We start from the raw sequence: 24279 nt of genomic DNA on the forward strand, positions 1-24279 counted from the left end.
CATTTACCTGTTTATTAAAATTGTTGTCAATGTTCATTAAAATAAGCCTTCCCCTGAAAATAAGCCCTCTGGTGTTTTTCTGTCCAAAAAAATAATAAGACAGTGTCTTATTATCGGGGAAACACGGTAGCTATTAAGAATATATCAGCCAGGTGTGGGGACTCTATCAGATGTGTCTGAGAAGGGGTTCAAAGTTGAGGAAAGATAAGTAAAACTAAAAGGCAGGGAAACATTATAAAATCTATGGCAGCAAAAGCTTAGTAGAAGGTTCTCTCATACATTGAATTTTTCTTGCTTGGAGGAAGTAATGTTCTACTTCCAAAATATTAATGAAATCAAAACAAAATGTTGGAAAAATATTTAATAAACTTGTCAGTGATCAGATGAGTATAACTGGATTTCAATCAAGATATAGAAAGGCAAGTAGTAATATACAACTCTGATTATCAGAATATTTCTGAACTATAAGAAGTAACAAGCAACATGACCATAACCACAACAGTAAAACTCTACTCTTGGGGACAATCAAAAGTGTGTTTGCACAACTTCTGTCTCCTTCTCCTTTGCCATATTGTTCATTTTCAGTCATCTCTACTCTTCATGACCCCATTTGGGGTTTTCTTGGTGAAGATACTGGAGTGGTTTGCCATTTCCTTCTCCAGCTCATTTTAGATGAGGAATTGAAACAAAGAGTGATAAGTGACTTGCCTAGGGTCAAACAGCTAGTAACTGTCTGAAGCCAGATTTAAACACCAGTCTTTGTAACTCCAACCCTGCTGCTCTATATGCTTTGCCATTGCCCCTTCTCTTTTAGCATTCCAGTAATTATGTATCCTTTCAACTCATCAGTGTAAGACACACCTAATATATAAAGTTATGAACCAAATGCCAGAGTACATGGGATCTTATTTACTGCAATTACAACATACTTTTAGCTCTAGAGCCTGTATCAACAATGCAATATTCACAATGCCTATGGTAACTATAAATATGCTGCTATGGTTATTAATCACAAAATATACCAGGCTATCTACAAGGGGAATAAAGCTAGAACATTTATTCAAATACTAGAAAACTGAGTACCAAAACCAGAAAGTCAAAGCCATCACAGTAGTTAAGGAGTTGTTACAAGTAGTTAATGTAGTAAAGATCCACATTCTCAAGCCTTCAAAACAGAACAGTCTACCTCAAGCAAAGGACCTCCTCTCCCCACTCATGGCAACTGCTCAGAGTCCACTAAGTGTGCTCCCAGCAGCTCTTCCCTCCTGCAGTTTCCATCCCTAGAAGTCCTCAGCAGGAGTCCTTAGCAGAAATTCTGGCTGGCTCAAAAAAAAAAAAACAAACAGTTCAAGGCACCGTGGCTGCCACTGCAGCCACCCCACACCACATGCCCTCTAGCTTGGTTTCTGTTTCCTCTTGCCCCACCCCTTCCTGCTACATCAGCAAGTTCAAGGGGCATAGAAGAGCTTTCAATCCCATAACCATAACAGAGCCAAACTCAGGGGAGAGAAAAGTTAATTCAGCAACTCAGCTCATGAACAAACTTCAAGCCCCATTTCTTTTGACAGCTCATGACCACCTGTATACAAGAGAGGTTACCTAGACACTAGGAATATTTCTAGAGTTCAGCAAAGCTCATCAGGAATACATTTCTTTCTCTGTGAGAAGGGGCCCAAACAGAGCAATGGCTTGAGTCAGTCTCCCTTTTTCTTGTCCCTCCTTTCTGCTATCAACCAGTTCCTACATTCTGAGACACAAAAACATATACCCAGGGTTAAAGGGAACATAACACCTAACATTCCTACCAAATATTCCTTTAGATTCCCTGGAAAGTTAGGGAAAGTGAAAGAGTATCCTGACCACATCCAGGTGAGGATTTTGATCTGAAATCCAGATATAGGGGTGGGGCCATTTGTCTACAAAGATAGAGAACCAGGAGTTTATTTTTGAAGCTAACCCTAAACCTAACCCATATCCCCTACTAACTGTGACAAATGCAGGCATAATGCTTTGAAGCACCCTCTTCCTCCCACCTTCATGTAGACTGACAGATAGATAGATTGATAGATAGATACATACATACATACATAGATATAGATACAGACAGATACACATTTATAAGCATATATGTATACACATATGTACATATATAGGTTTGTGTATATGTGTGTGTGTATACATAAATTTGTGTGTCTGTGTGTGTTTGTAAAAAAATGCTTTTTCTTTGTTTTCCCAAAGAATCACTTGTTTGGCGAAGTTTTGCAGCTGAATGTAGAAATTGAAATCATTAAGAGAATTTGGATCACTTTAACTTTATACTTTAAAGGGAGAAATCCTATGACCCTAAAGAAATAGTCCCAATTCAATAATTTATTTACTGAAAGACTTTAAGAGAAAGCTACATAGCTGTTTGCTGGGGGGGAGGGGGGAGATTTTTTTCATTAACAGTTTTTTTTCTTAAAGTTTTGAGTTCCAAATTTTATCCCTCCATCTCTATCTCCCTTCCCTCACCCTTTGCTTAGATGTTAAACAGATATAGATTATGCAAGTGCAATTATGTAGAACATGTCCATATTAGTTATTTTGTATGAGACTCAAATAAAAGAATAAAAAATAAGAAAGAAGCAGCAAATAGACTACCCCAGTCTGTATTCACTCAATAGTAGTTCTTTCACTAGAGGCGGATACTTTCCCTAGTATGCTTCATTATTATCCCTTTGGAAATTAACTGGATCATTATATTGCTGAGAATAGCTAAATCATTCACAGTTGTTCACTGAACGATATTACTTTCTGCATACAATGTTCTCCCGGTTGAGTTCACTTCTCTGTGCATCAGTTCATGGAAGTGTTTCCAGTTTGTTTTTTTTCTGAAATCTTCCTCCTTGTCATTTCTTATAGCATAATAATATTCCATACAAACATATACCACAGTTTGCTCAACTATTCCCCAATTAATGGTATCCCTTTGATTTTCAGTACTTAGCCACCACAAAAGGATCTACTCTAGATATTTTTGTACTAATGTGTCCCCCATTTTTATTTCTTTGTTATATAGATCTTGTAGTAGTGTTGTTGGATAAAAGTTTACACATAGTTTTATAGCCCTTTGGGTATAGTTCCAAACTGCTCTCCAGAATGGTTGGATCAGTTCACAACTCCAACAGTAGTGCCTTAGTGTCCCAGTTTTCTCACATCCTCTATAAAATCCAGATATTCCTTTTGTTCCATCATATTAGCAACTCTGATAGGTGTGAGGTGGTACCTCATAGATGCTTTAATTTGTATTTATCTGATCAATGGTGAATTAGAGCATTTTTTCAAATGACCATATAGAGCTATGATTACTTTGTCTGAAAACAAACTGTTCTTACCCTTTGGCCATTTATCAATTAAAGAATGACTTGCATTTTAATAAATTTGATCTGACACTCTATATATTTGAAAAATGAGGACTTTTTTTATTTTTTAGGCTTTTTTTAATCAAATGCTATATTAACTTCTTGTTTACATCATTCATTTCCGCAACATTTTGAATTACAAATTTCCTCCACTTTTTCCCTTACCCACCACCACAAAATAGCGCTCCCATTGAATATCCCCTACTCCAATCTGCTCTCTCCCAAAGCTTCTCCCATAACCCTGCTGATTTTCCAGTAGGGCAAGGTGGATCTCTATGCCCCAGTGCCTACATATCTTATTTCCCAGTTACATGTACAATAATATTAATAATGGCATATATTCATATACATACACACATACATATATAAGTGTATATACATATATACACATATATTTAAACATTTTATTTAAAATTTTGAATTCAAGATTCGTTCTCTTCCTCCCTTGTCACCTACCTTTATTGGGAAGATAAGCAATTCAATATGGGTTTTACATGTGTAGCTATGCAAAACATTTCCATAGTGGATATATTGTAAAAGACTGACTATATTTCCCTCCCTCCTATCCCACCGCCCTCTTGTTCTGTTCTCTACTTTGATCCTGTCCCTTTTCCAAAGTGAGTGCTTCCATCTTCCCCCACCCCCCACCCAGCCTGCTCTGCCTTCCATCATCCCCCCTCTTATCCCCTTACACCTACTCTCCTGTAGGGTAAGATACCCTATTGAGTGTGTATGCAATTCCCTCCCTAAGCCAGATTCAATAAGAATAAGGTTGACCCATTCCCTTTTACCTTCCTGTTTTCTGCTCCATTTTAACGATTTTCCTTTGCCTATTCCGTATGAGATATTTTACCCCATTCTGTCTCTCCCCATCTCCTCTCATTATATTCCTCTCTCACCGCTTAAGTTCACCTTTTAAGTATCATCCTTTCCTATTAAATTGGTCCTGTGCTCCCTATGTATACATGTACACATATATACAAACATTCACATATGTATTCATATGCCGATATGCCCTCATATATATATATGTATGTATGTATGTGTGTGTATACAGATATATACGTTTCTATTCCCTTCAACTATTTTCATACTGAGAAAAGTTTCATAAGTTACAATTATCATTTTCCCATGTTGGGATTTAAATAGTTCAACATTGATAAGTTCCTTATGATTTCTTTTTCCTGTTTACCTTCTCATGCTTCTCTTGCTTCTTGTATCTGAATGTCAAATTTTCCATTCAACTCTGTTTTTTCATCAAGAAGGCTTGAAAGTTCTCTATTTCATTGAATGACCATATTTTCCCCTGAAACATGATACTCAATTTTGCTGGGTAGGTGATTCCTGGTTTTAATTCCAGCTCCTTTGACCTCATGAGTATCATATTCCAAGCCCATCATTCCCTCAGGGTAGAAGATGCTAGATCCTTGTCATCCTGATTGTGTTTCCACATTATTCAAATTGGATTTTCCTGGTTGCTTGTAATATTTTCTCCTTGATCTGGGAACTCCAGAAGCTGGCTATACTATTCTTAGGTGTTTTCTTTTTGGGATCCTTTTTCAGGATGTAATTGGTGGATTCTTTCAACCTCTATTTTGCCCTCTGGTTCTAAAACATCAGGGCAATTTTACTTGAAAATTTCCTGAATGATGATTTCTAGGTTCTTTTTTTGATCATGGCTTTCAGATAGTCCAATAATTTTTAAATTATCTCCCCCATATCTATTTTCCAGGGCAGTGGTTTTCCCAATGCTTTCTATTTTTTCATTTGTTTGGATATGTTTAATAGTATCTTGATTTCTCATAAACTCACTAACTTCCATTTTCTCCAATCTAATTTTGGAGGAATGATTCTCTTCACTGAGCTTTTGAGATTCTTTTTTCATCGGGCAAATTGGGTTTTTTACAGCATTATTCTCCTCATTGAGTTCTGACTGTTTTGTCTTCCCTCTGTTCCATGCTTTGATCATTTTTGTCCCCAAAAGAAGAGTGTAAAGTTGGGTTGCTCTGCTTGCTTTGCTTCCCATGATTGCTCATGTTGCTATTCAATTACTTGACTTTTAGGTTTTTTGCCAAAGGAGGCTTCTGTTACCAGACATGGAACTTCGTCCCAATCACTGGGGTTTTCTCAGCTACTGAGGGTATTAGATGGGTGCCCTCTCTGAAGCTTCCACATACTCTGGCAAGCTGGTCAACAACCCCAGGACCTCCATCCTAGACTGCAATTCAGATCCAAGCAGGTTAAAGCAAGATCGATTACCCCTCAGACTGGTGCTTTATCCCACTACAATCTGTAGGCCAGGAGCTGAAGCTGCCATGTGGGGGCGGCTGCACAGCCGCACTGCCTCAGCAGCTTCTCCTTCCAGGGGATAAAGGCCCACCACCTTCCCAAACTACCAGATCCCAAAGTCCACACTGCAATGATCTCTCACTTTGTCTTTAGCATGTATGGGTTTATAATTCTGGAAACAGCCACAGCTACTGGTGATCTGAAGTCCCTCAAATTGGCAGCTGGTTGTGGCCACCCTGAGGCTAAAACCTCCAGCTGTTGTAGGGCTAGGCTTGATTCCCAGAGAGCTGTGGTGGCTGCTTCCTGCCAGCCTGCCAGGATGTTCTCAGTGGGAGATTAGCTTCTCTGTGTCATTTTGTGGGTTCTGAAGCTCCAAAGTTTGTTCAGAGTTACCTTTTACATGAATTGGAGGAGGTGGAAGCTGGAGCCCCACAAAAGTCCTGTTTTTACTCTGCCATCTTGACTCAGCCCTCGAAAAATTAGTTCTTTATCAGAGATAATTGTTGCAAATAGTTCCCTGAGTTTTCTGCTTTCTTCATAAATTTTGTCTCATTTGTTTTGTTTCTGCAAATCTTTTCAATTTTATATAATCAAAAATATCTCTTTTACATTGTATAATGATCTTTATATCTTCTTTGGTCCTAAATTCTTCCCTTATCCATAAATTGACAGATAAAATATCCCATGCTCTCTTAATTTGCTTATGGCATCACACTCTATATGTAAATAATATACCCATTTTGGCCTTCTCTTGGTATACACTATAAGATGTTGGTATGTACCTAGTTTTTGCCATACTATTTTCCCAACTTTTGCAGCAGTCTTTGTCAAATAATGAGTTTTTGTTCAGAAGCTTGAATCTTTGAGTTTAACATACACTAGATCACTATAGCCATTTATTGTAATGTAATTTGTATCTAATTTATTCCACTGATCCACCACTCTTTTACTTCGCCAGTACCAAACTGTTTCAATAATTACCACTTTATAATAAAATTTGAGATCTGATATGACTAGAACACCTTCTTGTGCATTTTTTTATTAAAGCAATTGGGGTTAAGTAACTTGCTCAAGATTACATGGCCAGTTATTTCTGGGTGTGGTTCTAAGTATCTGAGCCTGGATTTGATCTCCAGGTCATCCCGACACTAGGGCCAGTGCTCTTACTCGCTGTGCTACCTGGCAGCCCCCTTCTTGTGCATTTTTTAATGATTTCCTTGATGTCCATGAGTTTTTGTTCTCCCAAAGGAATTTGGTTGTTATTTTTCCTTGCTCTCTCTATATATATTTAATATGTTAATTGCTACGGCACTGATTAATTAGATTAATTTAGATAGAATAGTTATTTTTATTATATTGGCTTGGCCTTCTCATGAGCAGTTAATATTTTTCCAATTATTTATATCTGAGTTTATTTGTGTGAAGTATCTTATACTTGTATTCATATAGTTGCTGGGGTTTTTTTGGAAGATAGACTCCCAAGTATTTTATATTGCCTACAGTTGTTTTAAATACCCTTTCTTTTTCTATCTCTTGCTACTGGACGCTGTGGGTAATATAAAGAAATTTTGATGATTTATGTGGGTTTATTTTGTAACCTGAAATTTTGCTAAGATTGTAAATAATGTCAAGCCATTTCTCAATGGATTCTCTAGGATTTTCTAAGTTTAGCATCATATCATCTGCAAAGAGTAAAATTTTGTTTCCTCATTGCCTATTCTAATGTTTTTAATTTCTTTTTCTTCTCTAATTGTGTAGCTAACAGTTCTAGTACAATATTAAATAGTAGAGGTGATAAGGGGAATACTTGTTATCACCTCTGATCTTATTGGGGAGGCTCCTAGCCCCACTACAGATAATGCTTGCTTATGGTTTCCAAAAAATATCATTTATCATTTTAAGGTAATGTCCATTTATCCCTATGTTCTGTAGTGTTTTTAATAGGAATAAGTGCTGTATTTTGTCAAAGGTTTCTTATGCATCTATTGAGATATATATGATTTCTGTCATTTTCTTATTGAGATGGTCGACTATGTTGATAGTTTTGCTAAATGTGAACCAGCCCTGCATTCCTGGTATAAATCTTACCGAGTCATAGTTTATGGTCCTTGTGATATGTTGCTGTAATCTCTTTGCTAATATTTTATTTACATTGTTTTTGCCTCTATATTCATTAGGGAAATTGGTCTGTGATTTTCCTTCTCTGTTTTTGGTTCTTCCTGGTTTGTGTATCAGCATCATATTTGTGACATAAAAGAAGTTTGGTAGGATTCCTGGTTCATCATATAACTTTGGAAAACATACACTATATCCCCCCCCCCAAAAAAAATAGTTTATATACTACTGGAATTATTTTTTTTCCTTTAAGTGTTCAGAAAAATTTGCTTGTCAACCCATCTGAACCTGGGATTTTTTCTTAGTAAATTCATTGATAGCATATTTAATTTCTTTTGCCAAGATTGGGTTAAGTATTTTATCACCTGTTAATCTAAGCAATTTATCTTTTTTTAGACATTCATCCATTTCACTTAGATTGTCAACTTTATTGGAATATAATTGGGCAAAATATCCCCTAACAATTGTTTTAATTTCATCTTCATTGCTGGTGAATTCACAATTTTCTTAGTCTTTCCTTTGATTTTCAGGATTTGCAATTGGTTCTCAAAAGAAGATTTTTCATTTGTTCTTTTTCTAGTTTTTTTTTTTACTCACATTCTGTAAGGTGAATTTTAGTGTAAGTAAGATGGATTTTAGTGTGTATAAAGTAGACTTTTATTATTGTTTCTTAGAGTTCAGTTTCCCAAGATCCATAGCCATAACAATCTCTTGTTCCCAGGTGTTAGATATGAGTTCCCATAACTATGGTTCAAAACATCTCCACCCTGCTGGTGCAGTATTATATAATGATAAATAATATAAACATCCACTGAGACTGCACAGTGAGATACAAGGATGGGATGATATAAACTTGTGAGGCTATTGCTGGCAATATGCCTTCAGTGTCTGTTGTCCCTATAAAAGGGGTGGTCATTGGTTAGTGAATGGGGAACCTTAGGGATGAATGAACAAATTATGTGTGTGCCTCAATTGTTCTCCATTGAAGCTCAGGGGGAACCTTAAGGTTGAGTGCACAGAATCTGTGTGTGCCTTAATTGGCACCCATCAAGACTTGGGGGAATCTTTGTTTGCCTCAACTGGCCCTCATTGAGGTTTAGGGGGAACCTCAAGGTTGAGTGCACAGAATCCATGTGTACCTTAATTGGCACCCATCAAGACTTGGGGGAATCTGTGTTTGCCTCAACTGGCCCCAATTGAGGCTTGAGGGGTTTTAGGGGATACACTAGTTGTGTCTGTCTCAACTGACCCTATTTAGATGCCGGGGCAGTTGCCCCCCCTTCTCAGCAGCCCCTGAGAGAAGGGTGATTAGGGAATGTTGTAGGAGTTTGTCTTCCCATTATCAGCAATATTCTTCTGAAAAACTAGATTAGAATAAAGTAAGATTATTAACCCCTTCTTAGTATCTTTCATGTCTGATCTGATCAAGAGTAAAGCTGTGCTAGCAGCCATCCTGTGTGCTTTTTTTTGTCTGCGTTTATTTGTCTTACACCTGGCATTGGCAGGATCTGCACAGATTAAAGTATGGGGTTTAATGGGACTTAGAGAGTTGTCCAATGTTTCCCAGTTATTGTGTTATTTTCTGTAGCTATGGTAGCTATGTTTCTATAGAGCCCTGCTGAGGGATGGGAGGATGGAGTACGGATACCTTCCCAAGAGCGGAACGATGTGCCCCCTTCCAATAGAGGCTTTGAGAAAGGTTTTTTGAAAATTGTGGGTATTCTTGATGAGAAGAGAACTAGAAAGACTGTGGAAGTTGTAGAAATTATGAGGGGGATACAGACTGACTTAGCTCTAAAGGATTGGGAGAGTAAGCGTTCATTTACAAATGTGGCAGTGTCCTGGACCAGTCCAGAGAGACGTTGGCCCAGCAATGGAAGAAGTGACCATGCAGCAGGCAGCTATATCCTGAGAGGGGCTGATGGAGGACCAGCAAAAGCAGCAGAAGCAGGCACCAGCAACCTGAGCGAAGCGAAGCAAGAAGAAGCAGTGAGAGCAGTGTCCTCAGAGCCCAGGGCAGAGCCTCTGGGAAATAACCCCTTCTCCCTCCTCCCTAACCCACCAGCACCTGGGAGGAGACAGGCCGGAGTAGTGACTGTGGGAGAAAAAGGTGACCTTGGGGAGTGGGGGAGCAGAGCACTCAATTCAGTTTCTTCTGTTCTAATTTTGTTAAAGTTAACTATTTTGAGAAAAATTACTGCCAAGCTACCATCAATGGAAGCCCAGATATGGGAGAAATAAGAGGCATGTGAGAAAGTCCTAGAAGTGTTAGAGATTGAAGTCCCAATACTTAGGGCTCAGATGTGTGTTATTCCCTCCACTCAAAAGACAGATTTGCATGATGAACGAGAGAACTTTGGATGTGTTGTAGTGAAGGTAAAAGGTGTGAGTGCGAACTTCCTCTTAAACCTTCCACAAATGTTAGAGACTGCCTCAGAGGCAGAGTCCTCTGAGAAGGGAGAGCAAAAGTTGCTTTTGAATTTCCCTGTGTTAAAGGAGAAACCCAGAGTACAGGAAAGAATTAATACTCCTATAGAGAAAAGAGAGCCAGAGGAGAAGTTTCTTCTGAACTTCTCAGAGCCAAGGACATGGCCAAAGTCAGGGCAGCATGAGGGAGGCTCTGCTAAAGAAAGTGCAAGTCAGAGTAAGCCCACCTTAGACTATGTTGGAGGGGAGGAAGCCTTGGAATTGTGCTGTGTTCAGAGTCCAGTTTGGAGTGGCCCCTCCCTGCATGAGGCTGGGGCAGCACAAGCATCCCCAGATTCGAGGCCATGTGGACCAGAGACAGAAGCCAGAGGCAGGATTCTCTGGAACCTGCTGTGCCTAGACCCAGGCAGGAGCAGGGAAAGCTTGGATTGGAGCAGCCCTACCCTGCAGGGTAGGTCCTCTAGATATGCTGGAGGGGTGGGAGTCCTGGGAATGTGTGGGAGCACTCTCTCCCCCAATGAAGTGAGACATGAAGCAGGACTAGAGGGCTAAACCTCAACACTAACACATGAACAATGTTTGTGCATGTGTCATGTACTCCTGAGTGAAAGGCATATTCCTTTCTGCTCCCATTTAATTGTCTCCAGAGATCTATCATATCTCACTTTTCCAGAAATTTTTTCACCTCCTTAACTTCTTTCCTGTTTAATTTTTGGTTAGATTTATCTAGTTCTGAGAGGGGAAAGCCAAAGGTCCCCACTAGTGTAGTTTTATTATCTATTTCCTCCTGTAACTCATTCAACTTCTCCTTCAAAAAATTAAAAAAGGCTATGCCACTCGGTGTATATATATTTAGGATTGATATGATTTCATTGTCTATAGCACCTTTCATCAAAATAGTTTTCTTCTTCATCGCCTTAATTAGATCTATTTTTGCTTTTGCTTTGTCTGAGATCATGATGGCTACCTCTGCTTTCTTTGCTTCAGCTGAAGCATAATAGATTCTGCTCCAGCCCATTACCTTTGTCCTGTGTGTATCTCTTGGCTTCAAAAGTGTTTCTTGTAAACAACATATTGCAGGATTCTGGTTTTAAATCCATTTTGCTATCCACTTCTGTTCTATGGGTGACTTCATCCTATTAACATGTATAGTTATGATAATTAAATGCATATTTCCCTCCATGCTATTTTCACTCCTTTATCGCCACCCCCACTCTTACCCCTCCCACCCTTTCCCTCCTCACAAGTGTTTTACTTCTGATCATGATCTCCCCTAATATAATCTCCTTTTATCAGTCCCCTCTCCCTTCTATTATCCCCTTGCCTTTTTACTTCCTTATAGGGTGAGATAGATTTTTCCATTGAGATCTACATTTAGCTCCAAATGAATATGAATGTTATTCTCTCTTTGAGCCAATTTTGATGAGTGTAAGGTCTAAGTGTTGCGTGTCATCCGAACCCCCATCTTCCATTCCACTATAATGGCTGTGCCATGCCTCCTTTATGTGGGATAACTTACTATATACAATGGAAACCAAGACTCCCTGCTGGTAGACTCCAGGGTTGGGATCTGGCTGTTGGCCAGTCCTGGGGAGGGACTTCACTGCTGGGGATGGGGTCACTGGTGTGGGGCCTTGCTGTTCTGTGCAGACTATTCACTTGCTTAGGGAGCTGTTTATTCATAGGAGGGCAGGGCCTCTGTGATGGATTGCATGGGCTTTGGAGCCTTGCTGCAGGCACCTTGCTGTGAGACTGGTTGCAAGCTCTTGGAACTTGCTACCCTCCCACCCAATCAAACAGACCTTTCCTTTGAGGCTGGTAAGCTATTTTCCTGCTCCTCGACCAATTTGGAGGCAGTTTTCTCGTTGTTTGGAGGGAAATTCTGGATGGCTTAAGACGGTTCTTTCCTTTCTCCTTCACCTTGGCACTGGAATTCTGTTTACTTGGCTTTTTTTTTTTAATTTTTTGATTGTTTATTTTTTATTAGTTTATTTATTTATTTTTAATTTTCAATATTCACTTCCATAAGTTTTAAACTTTCTCCCCCCTCTCCCCTCCCTTCCCCAATATTGCATACAATCTGATATAGGCTCTACATATACATTCCTATTAAACATATTTTCATATTAGTCATATTGTATAGAAGAATTAGAACAAACGGGGCGGGGGGTAACCATGAAAAAGAAAAAACATAAAGCCGAATAAAATAATAGTCTGTTTCAGTCTGCATGCAAACTTTATATTTCTCTTTTTTTTCCTGGGTGTGGATGGCATTTTCCATCACGACTCTTTTGGAATTGTTTTATGTCCTTGCAATCCTGAGAAGAGCTAAGTCTATCAAGGTCAGTCACACTCTAATGTTTGCTTGGTTTTAATGAAGACTTCTATTTAGAAACATTGCACTGAATGCCCTATAAAGTACCCTTCTGAAATAGCAATTCTGAAATTTTGGAATTCCATCCATCACCTACCATTTATCAAGCAGCTACTATGTTTAAGGCACTGGAGATTTAGGGACAAAAAACTGTTCACAAAGATGTTCTATTTGGCAATGAATTGTGTACATTTGGAGGGGTGGCAAAGGGGAGCACTGAATAGAGCACCAACCCTGGAGTCAGGAGGACCTCAGTTCAAATCCGAATTCAGACACTTAACACTTACTAGCTGTGTAACTTTGGGCAAGTTACTTAACCCCAATTGCCCTACCTTCCCCCTCTCCAAAAAGCAAAGAAAAAGTGTGTATATTTAAAGAAAATGGGCAAAATGTTCACAAAGATGTACAAAATTGAATACATAGTAGGTAATTTTACAGGGAGAATCCTAGAACGGGAGAGGCAGAAGATAGGAATGATCAGAAAAGTCCTTTTGTAGAAAGTGGAATTTGAGGTAAAGACAATTTGGGATTCTAGTCTTGAATGGTGCCTTGAACACCATAGGAACTCGGGGAATTTTTCTTGAATAAGTGAATGAGGTTGGCAAATGTGCATGAGAAAGAGCTGTCAGAAATGAAAGAGATTCATGAGAGCAGTGTCCCCAAAGTCAAGGAAGGAGAGGGTAGCAGGCAAACTGGGGTGGTCAGCAGTTTCAGGTGCTGAGTAGAGGTCAAGGACAATGAGGGCCAAAATAGGTCATTGAGTTTGGTGATACAAATTTGTGTAGTGAATGTAGAGAGCAATTTCAGTTGAATGACAGGAACAAAAATCAGTTATAAGGCATTGATGATTTAGCAAAAAGAGAGGAAAGGAAGCAATAAGAATATTTGGTCAGCTCTTTCCAGAAGTTTAGCAATGAGAGGGAAGAAAGACATAGGACAATAATGAGCAAAACAAAGTTTTTCATTATTATTAATATTATTATGATGTCATTAGTGATACCTGAATATGATGCTGCGAGAGGACACTGACATGGCTTTCTTACATAAGTGGTATCCCAGATCCACGTTCTTGCTTCCACTGGCATATTTCCAGACGCCAATGACCTCATCATTTCACTGATGTTAGTATATGGTATGAAAAGACAGGTCAAATCCCACTCATAACTTGCTGTCTTTCCAAACCTTCTAAGTCCTTCCCAAATTCACCAGTGGGGGTCCTCTGAGTCTTCTTCTTCTTTACTTAGCATTGTGTACATATGAATAAAGGTTAAGGGCTGCCCATTGTCATCTCTTGCTCTCACTATATGACCAGATCGTTTTTTTTGTTCAGTTACATACTTTCCTTTAACCTGTTTTCTACTGCTTAATTCATCAATTATAATGTGTCTTTTGGGAGATTCTCAATTCTTTGGAAACTGGCACATCAAAAAAAAAAAAAGGAATCTAGCTGAAGCCCTTGACAATGTCATAGTCAATACACCAATAATGCCTTGGATGTGGCTTGTCACAAGAATTTTAGTGATCTCCTCTAAGAGACTTGTCACATACATTAGTCTAAATTTGCCCCAGAGACAAGGAATGTACAAACATATTAAAGAAAATATTATTTCTTTGAATCATACTTTATTTACATAAATTCAATTTAATTTGATCAAATTTAAGGAAAATTTCCTGGGATCATAAATCTAAAGTTGTAATGAACTTTGGAGGCCAGTCGGTTCCTAAGAGTCTTTTTATAAGCAAGGAATCTGACAATCTTGTGTGGGAAAGTGTTTTACATAGGAAGTGACTAGGAGAGGTGTGATTTGAGGCAGGTTCTCCGGCCCCAGAGTAAGCATTCTTCTCCCTTTACCATGATTCACTGAGAAAAGAGTGAAACCTTTATTAAGCACGTACTACATGCATGCTATTGTGCCAGGTTCTAGGCATATGGTGGAAAGATCTAAAATGACTCCTTTCAAGGATTTTCAAACTATATGAGTTATATATATATATATATATATATATATATTATATATATATAATTTGCATAGGAAAGTAAATACAAAAACAAATCAATAAAGATTTATCAAGCACATACTATGTGCCAGACCCTGTGCTAAGTGCTAGATGTGTGTTTGTATGTGAAATTAATACATATTAAATTAATCTGCCTTTAGAAATAACAGTTATATTCGTGAGAATGGATGCTTGCTACCAAGTGAAAGAGTGTAGAGATAATAGAAGATGGTCCCAGAAAGAGTCTTGCTGTGTCCCCACATGTACAGGGCATGAGATAAAAGATGAATCAGCAGAAGACTGAGAATAGGTGGCCAGACAAGTAGGAGTAGGGCTATATGAGCAATGATGATATGGGAGGGTTGGGAACAGATTGGGGGGGGGGAGAGAATTCATCAAGTCTCTGACTACTTCTGGAATACCAGGGTTATGAGAGAAAGTGCAACTAGTGCTAGAAAGGATGGCCAAAAATATACCTTCTGGAAAAGAGCCACATCTCTGAGAGAACCTAAAGATGGAAGGATGGAAGGAAAAATATACCTGAGACCAAGGGCAGTGTGTTAAAAATAGATCATTGAATCTAGAATACATCATGGTAAATCTGGGCAGAATGGGATTGGCATGGAAGGGGTAGGGTTAAGGTAGATGAGGATTTGAGAAAGTGAAGGGAGTGTGTGTGTGTGTGTGTGTGTGTTGTTTTTGCTTAAACAGACTGAGAGTCTATATTAAAGGTATGGGAAGAATATGAGGTAAGAATTTATGAACTCTAGGGAAATATAGTACCTTTTGAATGAAATCTACTCCTTCAAGAGTCCTATAAATGAAGGAAGGTCTTTTGATTCTCTTTTTTTGGAAAGACAGCAAGAAGAGAGTGGTTGGTTTTACCTTTGTGGCCCTTCCTATAGATGAGATATTAGCTGCAAGATGCCTGGAAACTGAGTGTTTAGACCTGGGCTGATTATCAAGGCCAAAGACATGATGTTTGAAGCTCCGGTTTGGGGGGTGAGGACTTTGGTGTCTGAGGTGCAGGAGTCCGATGGGAGATGGTTCCAGGTCCCAGATCAAAATCAGAATCAGAAGCTTCTTTGGGCACAATTAGGTGTTTCTCCTTTACACCTATATTTCTACCTTCTATCCTTTCACCTGTGTTTCTCTACCTTCTATCCTTTCTCTGTGACAGAAGTGACCTTACTAGGACCTAAAGCCTGTGGTACTTTGGAGGCATCACTATGAATTGCATTGCCAAATACTTTCAAAAATATCTCAATGTGCAAGGCAAATTCTCAATAAATATAAATGTTAATTATTTGAAAAATAATGATCATAAAATCAATTTGTCATCACTTCACTGCAGCTGCGTCCATTAGTAGCAATGGTCCTGTTGAACATTAGAGAATCAGGCATAATGAAATCAAGAAAGTTGATTTCAGCCTTTGCTGTCATGTGACCCTCTGCTCAAGAATAACATGATCATTATATCTGAATTACCCAGATAAATGAGTCTTTGGGGGATGCCAAAATTAGTCTGTAAATGGCAAAATGGCCAATAGAGAAAGCATTTAGAAAAAATGCACTAATGGGAGTAGGGAGAGATTTCCCCCCTTGCCTGGCCATTACACTTCTATTTAGCAAAGTAATCAGATAGAGGCTGTGATAGGATTGGGATTGACTTTTTGGGCAATGGAAAACTTTAGAGCATCTATAAATATCACAAATAAATCCTGCTTAATAAATACAATTAAAATAGACATTGTAAGTATAACTCTTAGACTCTGTCTACAGAAAATATATACATAATTTTATTTGCTATAAAAGCTCTTTTCTTAGCTCTGTATTAATTATGAATATTCTTCATTGAAATGATAAGACAACAAATATGCTTAGGTGAGCAAATTTGGTCTGATCACAAAACTGACTGGGATTGGGTATACCACTTCAGATTCCCTTCAAACTAAAGTCAGTTTTGTTTTTTAATACAGCAGTTTCAATAAAGGAGTGAAAGAGAAGATAATGAGGGGTGGTAAGTATAACAGTTTTTGTTCCTTTTCAGACACGCTATTGTAGGTGTAATAACTCCTCCCCTAATACGGAGTAGAAACTCTGACTGGCAGTAGTAGGATGCTAAGTGACTGACCCAGGATGACACTGTCAATATGTTTTAGAGCCAGGATTTGAATAGATGTTTTCCTGCCTGAAGTTAGGTCTCTATTTAATATAATATGAAGCCTCTGTGCATAAAAAGAAAACATAAGAAAAACATTTGATTACCTATAAAATTTAAATATGTGGCCACATGTCAGGATTAAGGAAAATTTTGGATCAAGTTGAAATTTATCTCCTTTTGCTCCATTCAGAATCAGTTCCTTTAGTGAAATCACAAGTAAAGATGTGAGGTCTCAGCTGTGGTGAATTGGTGTAATGGACAGAGTATGTACCTTAGAATCAGGCAAGCAAGATTCTGAATCCCGCTCAGATGAGGCATAGATGGATGAGTCTGGACATACTCTGGAAATCTTACTACATCTTCAAAATAAAGATATTGGACATGTTGATTTCCAAGATCTCATATCACTCTAAATGCATGATCCTAGATCATAATGTTTGGAAAGAACAGAGAAGGAATGGCTTCTATTTTTGCATTATTTGCATGTGATTTAATCTATTACATCAACAATGATTGAAGACCATAGACCAAAATGATTTACAGCATTCTTTACTATCAGAGTAACTCAATCATGATTTTAAAAATATTATTTCATCAAATAATCCATTTTTTTCTCCAGTAGGTCTTAGAAATCATCTAACCTAATTATCCCATTTGGCAGATGAGGACATTGAGAACAAAAGAGTTTGATGATTTAGCCAAGGTCATAAAGTTAGTTAGTTGCAGATTGTGATTTAGAACTCAAGCTTTCTGACTTCTAGACTTACATTTTCACCATGAAGTCTAGTATTCCACTAACCAAATTAGTTTTGTCTATAGGCATCTTAATTAATTGATGCACAATCAATGATTAAAAATGTCCGATTGATGGTGTCATTGCCATTTACTGAGCTCTCTAAACTTTTACTGATTCAGGACAAGTCTACAATTAAAACAGATTCTTCTACTTTCCGTGGTACTCTTTGCCAAGGACTACATTGCCCTTATATATTCCTATTGGCTAAAAGCACAATCCAAGGCATTATTTACAAAAGTGAACTTAAACTCTATTCAAATAAACTTGTGTTACATGAGCAAACTGTAACCATCAATTTATGGGAAGAAAATGACCAAACAAGAAGCATGGTAATGATATGAATGATTATTACAAAGATTGTAAAAATATTTCATATTTTCCTCTAGGAATCATTTGACTTCAAATATGGCTGTTTTCACTCTGATTTTATACAAAGGAAGATATTTACTTCCCTTGAGATGAATATCACAACTTATTATAAGAGGAAGAAAAATTCCAACCATTGCTAGAAGATAGCCATTGAATGAAATGAAAATTGTTACCTGTTTTTGAAGTGTATTTGTCGGAACATCTGCTCTGACTGTGGATTTCCAGGCATGTTTTCACCATATTTATGCTACAGGGATGCTACAGCCCAATGCAATTCAAGAACATAGGTCCATAAGAGCTGTTGCTAGGAAGTGGATACAGAATCATTCTTCTGGGGAAAATAGCTCACTTAGAAGGCTTTCCAATCTGGATGTTTGTTGTCCTCGCTTGGATTTATTGTTAAAAAGAAACATTTGCCTTTGGAGATTGAGAATAACAGAAGGACATCCCTATTACTAGGGCAGATAGGTAAAGCACCAGAAAGAGCACTGGGTTTAGAATCAGGAAGACTTATGTTCATGAGTTCAAATCTGGCTTCAGGTAATTCCTATCCATGTGAACCTAAGTCATTTAATGGTGCTGTATCAGGAATGCCATATTCACAATGCCTATGGAAATTACAGATATGCTGATATAACTATCCATCACAAAATACATCATGCTTGCCATATGGGGGAATAAGCTAGAAAATGTATTAAGATACCAAAAGACTGAGTCCCAAAACCAGAAAGTGAAAGCCATCAGAGTAGTTATGAAATTGGCACAGGTAGGTAACTAGAAAGCACTCACATTCTCAAGCCTTTAAAACAGAACAGGCTACCTCAGGCAAAGGTCCTCTCCCCACTCACAGCAGCCACCCAGCGGCCCGGAAGCACGCTCCCAGCAGCTCCGGCCCCTGGCAGTCCTCAGAAGGAGTTCTTAGCAGAAATTCTGCCTGACTCAAAAAGGGCTTCGCGCTGCCGCTGCCTCTGCTGCTGCTGCCGTCGTCACCGCCACTGCTAGCCACCACAGGAACTCTAGCTTGGCTTCCACTTCCTCTTGCTCCACCCCTTCCTGCTATGTCAGCAAATCCAATGGGGCATGGAAGATCTTTAAATCCCATAACCCTTACATTCGGCCCCAAGATCTTTCATGTCCCTTACTTGGCAAAAATACAGTAGGAATAACTGGTGTCAACAAAATTTCACAACAATATAACAAGAATAGCACACAATAAACACAGAAAACCATATTTTAGGGTGGGGCTTGAGCACAAGCTCCCCATCATTCCCCCCACCCCGAACGAATGGGGCCCCAAAATCTTGTGGTAAGGGGTGAAGATCTCTTCTTCTATGGCTACTTGCTGCTGAAATCGGAGGTAAAGCTGTCCCTGTCCCAAGGGGTCCCATTTGAGAGGTCAGTTCTTAATATGCTTGATGCCAGGTCCAAGGGTGACACATCACAGTTGCAGACAGGGGGTGACATCCAGCTTAAGCTATCAGGGATCTACAGGTGGAGGGTACCAAGCCTGTGGAAACAAATCTAGCAAACAAGGTGAACTGACAAAAAATCAAGAAGAAGCAAAGAGACAATAACCAGACTATTGTAGCCTCACTCAGGTAGAATAAATGAGTTAATTGGGGTGGAGTAGTATTTAGAACAGGGACTTTGTAATTGATTGAATGAATGGAAGGTCCTGGGGAGGGGTAGTACTTGGAGATTATTTAATCACACTTAGTAAATGCTGTATTTTGAATGATGTCATGTTTTGATCTTCTCTGTTCTTGGTTGGTCACTGAATAAAATGGAGAGCACCTATGCTGGTATTTTGAACCTTGGGAAGTTGCCTTTCCTTGGCATTACATTACATTATGGCGTAGTCGGCAAGGAGTACAAAGCATAGTGCCTCTATTTGTTCCAGGATCCATGGCCATTTAGATTGAGATTGTAAGGCCAAGGATCCTGGAGCGGTGGAATGTGATAGTAATGGAATATAAAGATTCCCCTGTATTGGCTTGGTTTTCAAATTGATTGTGTTAAAACCCAGAGCTTGTTAATCCCACCTGTGGGATGGACTTGTTGATGTGAAAAGAGAGTCCTGAACTGGGAGGAGCTGGTGACATAGATTTGGAGAGACAAAAGAGAGACAGAAGAAATTTTTGGAAGCAGCACCCTCCTGGAGGCAGAGGGAGACTGAGAGGATTGCTGAGGGCCACTTTGAATTGCCCTGGACTTTTGAGACTGCCCCCTGAGCTGCCAAGGACTGAGGAGACATGGCTGTTTTGCTGGTACTTTGTCTGTCTGTTTTGATGTTGTTTTCCAGATTTGTCCACTGGTGAAAGACAGTCTTGTTGTTGCAGAAGTCCTGGAACCTGGCTGTTGGTTAACAGCTCCTGAGACTGTCCTGCAGACAGAGAGTGAATACTGTCCACTGGTGAAGGACAGTGCTGTTGTTGCAGAATTCTTGGAACCTTGCTGCTGGTTCCGAAGCCCTGAAGAAGGCTTTTCTTCTTGTATGTTTACAGAAGTTCTGGGAGAGGGTTTTGCTAATGTTTTCAGGGGTTCTAGGATTGTTCTACAGACAGGATGAATTAATGAAGAGACTGGCAATGTATCTTGTGGCCTTGCTAAGCCTTGTCTCCCAGGGAACTAAGATTGCTGAGAACTTGCCTCTTGTCAAGATGAAGAAAAGACCTCCATTTGGGTATTAAGTGCTGTGCTTAAACTTGATGTAACTCTGGGGTAGATTCAATTGTGATCCAGGGGTGGGGAACTTTTGACCTTTTTGTGTTCTATGGTTGAACAAATGAATGTACTTTACTTATGTTTGGAAACTAATCTCCATTTGAGAAGAGGGGCTTTGTGGTGGACTAAATGAAGGTACAGCTTAGGGGTGGAATAGTATTTAGAACAGGGACTTTGTAATTGATTGAATGAATGTAAGGTCCTGGGGTGGGGTAGTACTTGGAGATTATTTAATCACACTTAGTAAATGCTGTATTTTGAATGATGTCATGTTTTGATCTTCTCTGTTCTTGGTTGGTCACTGAATAAAATGGAGAGCACCTATGCTGGTATTTTGAACCTTGGGAAGTTGCCTTTCCTTGGCATTACATTACAGGTGCTTGCCTCAGTTTCTCACCTGCAAATGGAGCTGGAGAAGGAATTGGCAAATCACTCTATTTCCCTTGACATGAATATCCAAAAATGGGGCCATAAAGATTCAAACATGACTGAAACAATTCAACAATAACATAATCCCTATTGCTTGTAAGGTCCCTGAATATCTCAATGTTTTCCAGTATATAGAAGTGACTCTTAATAATAATAGGAAAACATTCAGTAGTAGAGTAACTTTTTATTTTTGAAGGAGATGACTCACAACAGCATCAAGGCGGGTTACATATAGGTTAAAATCTCCATGGAATGAATAGGAAGGCTTCTTCTCAAAGAAGCTGAGTGTTGGGCTGGATTCAAGATAGGGAGTAAATAGAGGGTATTGGTTGAGCACTCCCCTAAACCCTTCCAAATACCTATAAAAACGACTCTAAGCAAATCCCAGAGCAGCAGAACCTGCAACATAACAGAGTGAAGCAAATTCCAGCCCAAGACAATCTAGAAGGTTGGCAGGAAAGCTCTGTTGCCCCAGTAAAAGGAAAAGGCACAGTCCTGTGGGTGTTCCACGAGCATAGACCAGGCCCTAGAAAACCTGGAGCAGGCCCCAGTGAACTGAATCATTGGCATCTATGATGGCTTCAAGATTTTTCTCAACCCACAAATGCCAAAGACAACTTAGAACGTCAGTAAGAAAACTGTGTCAGACCTGCATGAGAGAGGAGCATGGTCCAGCCCTAGACTCAGGGTGTTGGCAGTGGTGGCAGCAGCTGCTTATGGAACTCTCAGCCCACAGATGGGAGGGGGATCAAGGTGCTGATCAGAGAGGGATTGCAGGAATCTCTTTGTTGGTGCCAAGGCAATATTCTGTTGCTTTCTTGTGCTTTAATCTGAGACACAGTCCTGGGTGGCAATCCTGGGGCAAGGAGAAGTTCTGGCATGGTGGACCTTGTGGTAATGGTGGAGAAGGAATCCTACACACAGTTGAAAGGCAGAAAAGAGTGCTTGTGGTCACTCATAGACCAGAGCACAGACCAAGAGAGAAGTAAACACCTCTCTTTGGATCATTTCAACCTTGGGAGAATTGAAAATTAGCAGGTCCCTAGAAATATCTCTGAAAACAGCTGCAAAAAAACCCTGAAGTTTGGGACAATGCACCCTCCACACTGGAAGCAGAGTTCTACCTTAACAAAGAGATAAAAAGTCAAGTAATTGGCTGGGAAAAATGACCAAATATCAGGGTGGGAGGTGGTGGTGGAATCAAATTGTAGAATCTTACTTTGGTGACACAGAAGATCAAAACATACAACCAGAAGATTACAAAGTCAAATTTCCTACACCCAGAACCTCCAACAAATATATGAATTGGTGACAGGTCATTGAAGAGTTCAAAAAGGTTTCTGAGAATGAAGTAAGAGAAAAGGAGAAAAATTGGAAAGAGAAATGAGAATAATATAAGAAAATCATGAAAAATGAGTCAATAACTTGCTGAAGAACACCCCAAAAAATGCTGAAGAAAATAATACCTTAAAAATAAAACAACCCAAATGACAAAAGAGGTCCATAAAGATAATGAGGACAAGAAGGCCTTAAAATCAGAATTGGCCAAATGGAAAAGAAGATGCAAAAGCTTAAGGAAGAAGATAATTTCTTAAAAATTACAATGGAGTAAATGGAAGCTAATGACTATGAGAAATCAAGAAATTATAAACAAAACTAAGAGAATGAGAAAAAATATAATGTGAAATACCTCATTGAAAATACAACTGAACTGAAAAGTAGATCAGGAGACAATTTTAAAATCATTGGACTACCTGAAATTCATGATAAAAAAAGAGTCTAGACATCATTTTCGAAAAAATTATCAAGGAAAACTGTCCTGATATTATAGAGCCAGAGGGGCAATAGAAATCGAAAGAATCCGCCAATCACCTCCTAAAAGAGATCCCAAGAGGAAAACTCCTAGCAATTCTGTAGTCAAATTCCAGAGCTCCCAGTACAAGGAGAAATTATTGTAAGTAGCCAGAAAGAAACAATCCAAGTATTGTGTAAATACAATCATGGTAATACACAACTTAGCAGCTTCTACATAAAGCATTTAGGGGGCTTGGGATATTATATTCCAGATGTCAAAGGAGCTAGGATTAAAACCAAGAATAAGCTACCCAGCAAAACTGAGTATAATCCTTTAGGAGAAAAATGAACATTCAATGAAATAGAGAACTTTATTGATGAAAACAACAGAGCTGAATAGAAAATTTGACTTTCAAATATAGGACTACAAGATGTGTGTTATGTATATGTGTACATATACACATATATACATCTATATGTAAATATATACACAATCATACATGTATATATATATATAATTATATATGTGACATATATTTATATATATAATATCCATGCTTATATAAAGAGAGGGGGCAGGGATGGAGAAGGGAGGGGAATGGGGAGGAGGCATAGGGTAAATTGAATCTGAATCTGAATATTAAAAAAAAATAAAATTAAGGGGTGAGAGAGGAATGTGCTAAGAAAAGGAAAAAGGGAAAGGTAGAATGGGGTAAATTATCTCACATAAAACAGGCAGAAAAATATTTTTATAATGGAGGGGAATGGGGGGGAGGTGAAAGCAAAGAAGTGAACATTACTCTCATTGCATCTGGCTTAGGAGAATAACATACACCCTCAATTAGGTATGAAAATCTATCTTGCCCTACAGGAAAGTAAGGAGGAAATGGATAAGAGGTAGATGGGGGGGGGGATAATAGAAGAGAAGGCAAATGGGAAGAGGAGACAATCAGAAGCAAACACTGTTGAGGAGGGATAGGATCAAAGGAAAGAATAGAATAAATCGAGGAGTGAGATAGAATAGAGGGAAATATCTTTCACAACGTGACTGTTATGGAAGTCTTTTGTATGATTACATATATATATAACCTATATCGAACTGTATCTTTTCTCAATGGGGATGGGTGGAGAGAGGAAGGAAGAGAATGTGGAACTCAAAGTTTTAAAATGTTGAAAACCGCTTTTATATGCAATCGGAAAATAAGATAGACAGGCAATTGGGTATAGACGTCTATCTTGCCCTACATAAAAATAGAAGGGAAGGGTATAGTTATAGAAGAGAGGGCAGATTGGGCGACAGGGTTGTCAGAATGCATGCTGCCTTGGAGTGGGAAAGGGGGAAGATGGGGAGAAAATCTTAGACTCAAAATCTTGTGGAAGTGAAAACTAAAATTAAATT

The sequence above is a fragment of the Petaurus breviceps genome, unplaced genomic scaffold (assembly GCF_028583685.1).
Source record: "Petaurus breviceps papuanus isolate PSGF00001 unplaced genomic scaffold, PetGlider_PUasm1.0 207, whole genome shotgun sequence".
In the NCBI taxonomy this organism is placed as follows: Eukaryota; Metazoa; Chordata; class Mammalia; order Diprotodontia; family Petauridae; genus Petaurus; species Petaurus breviceps.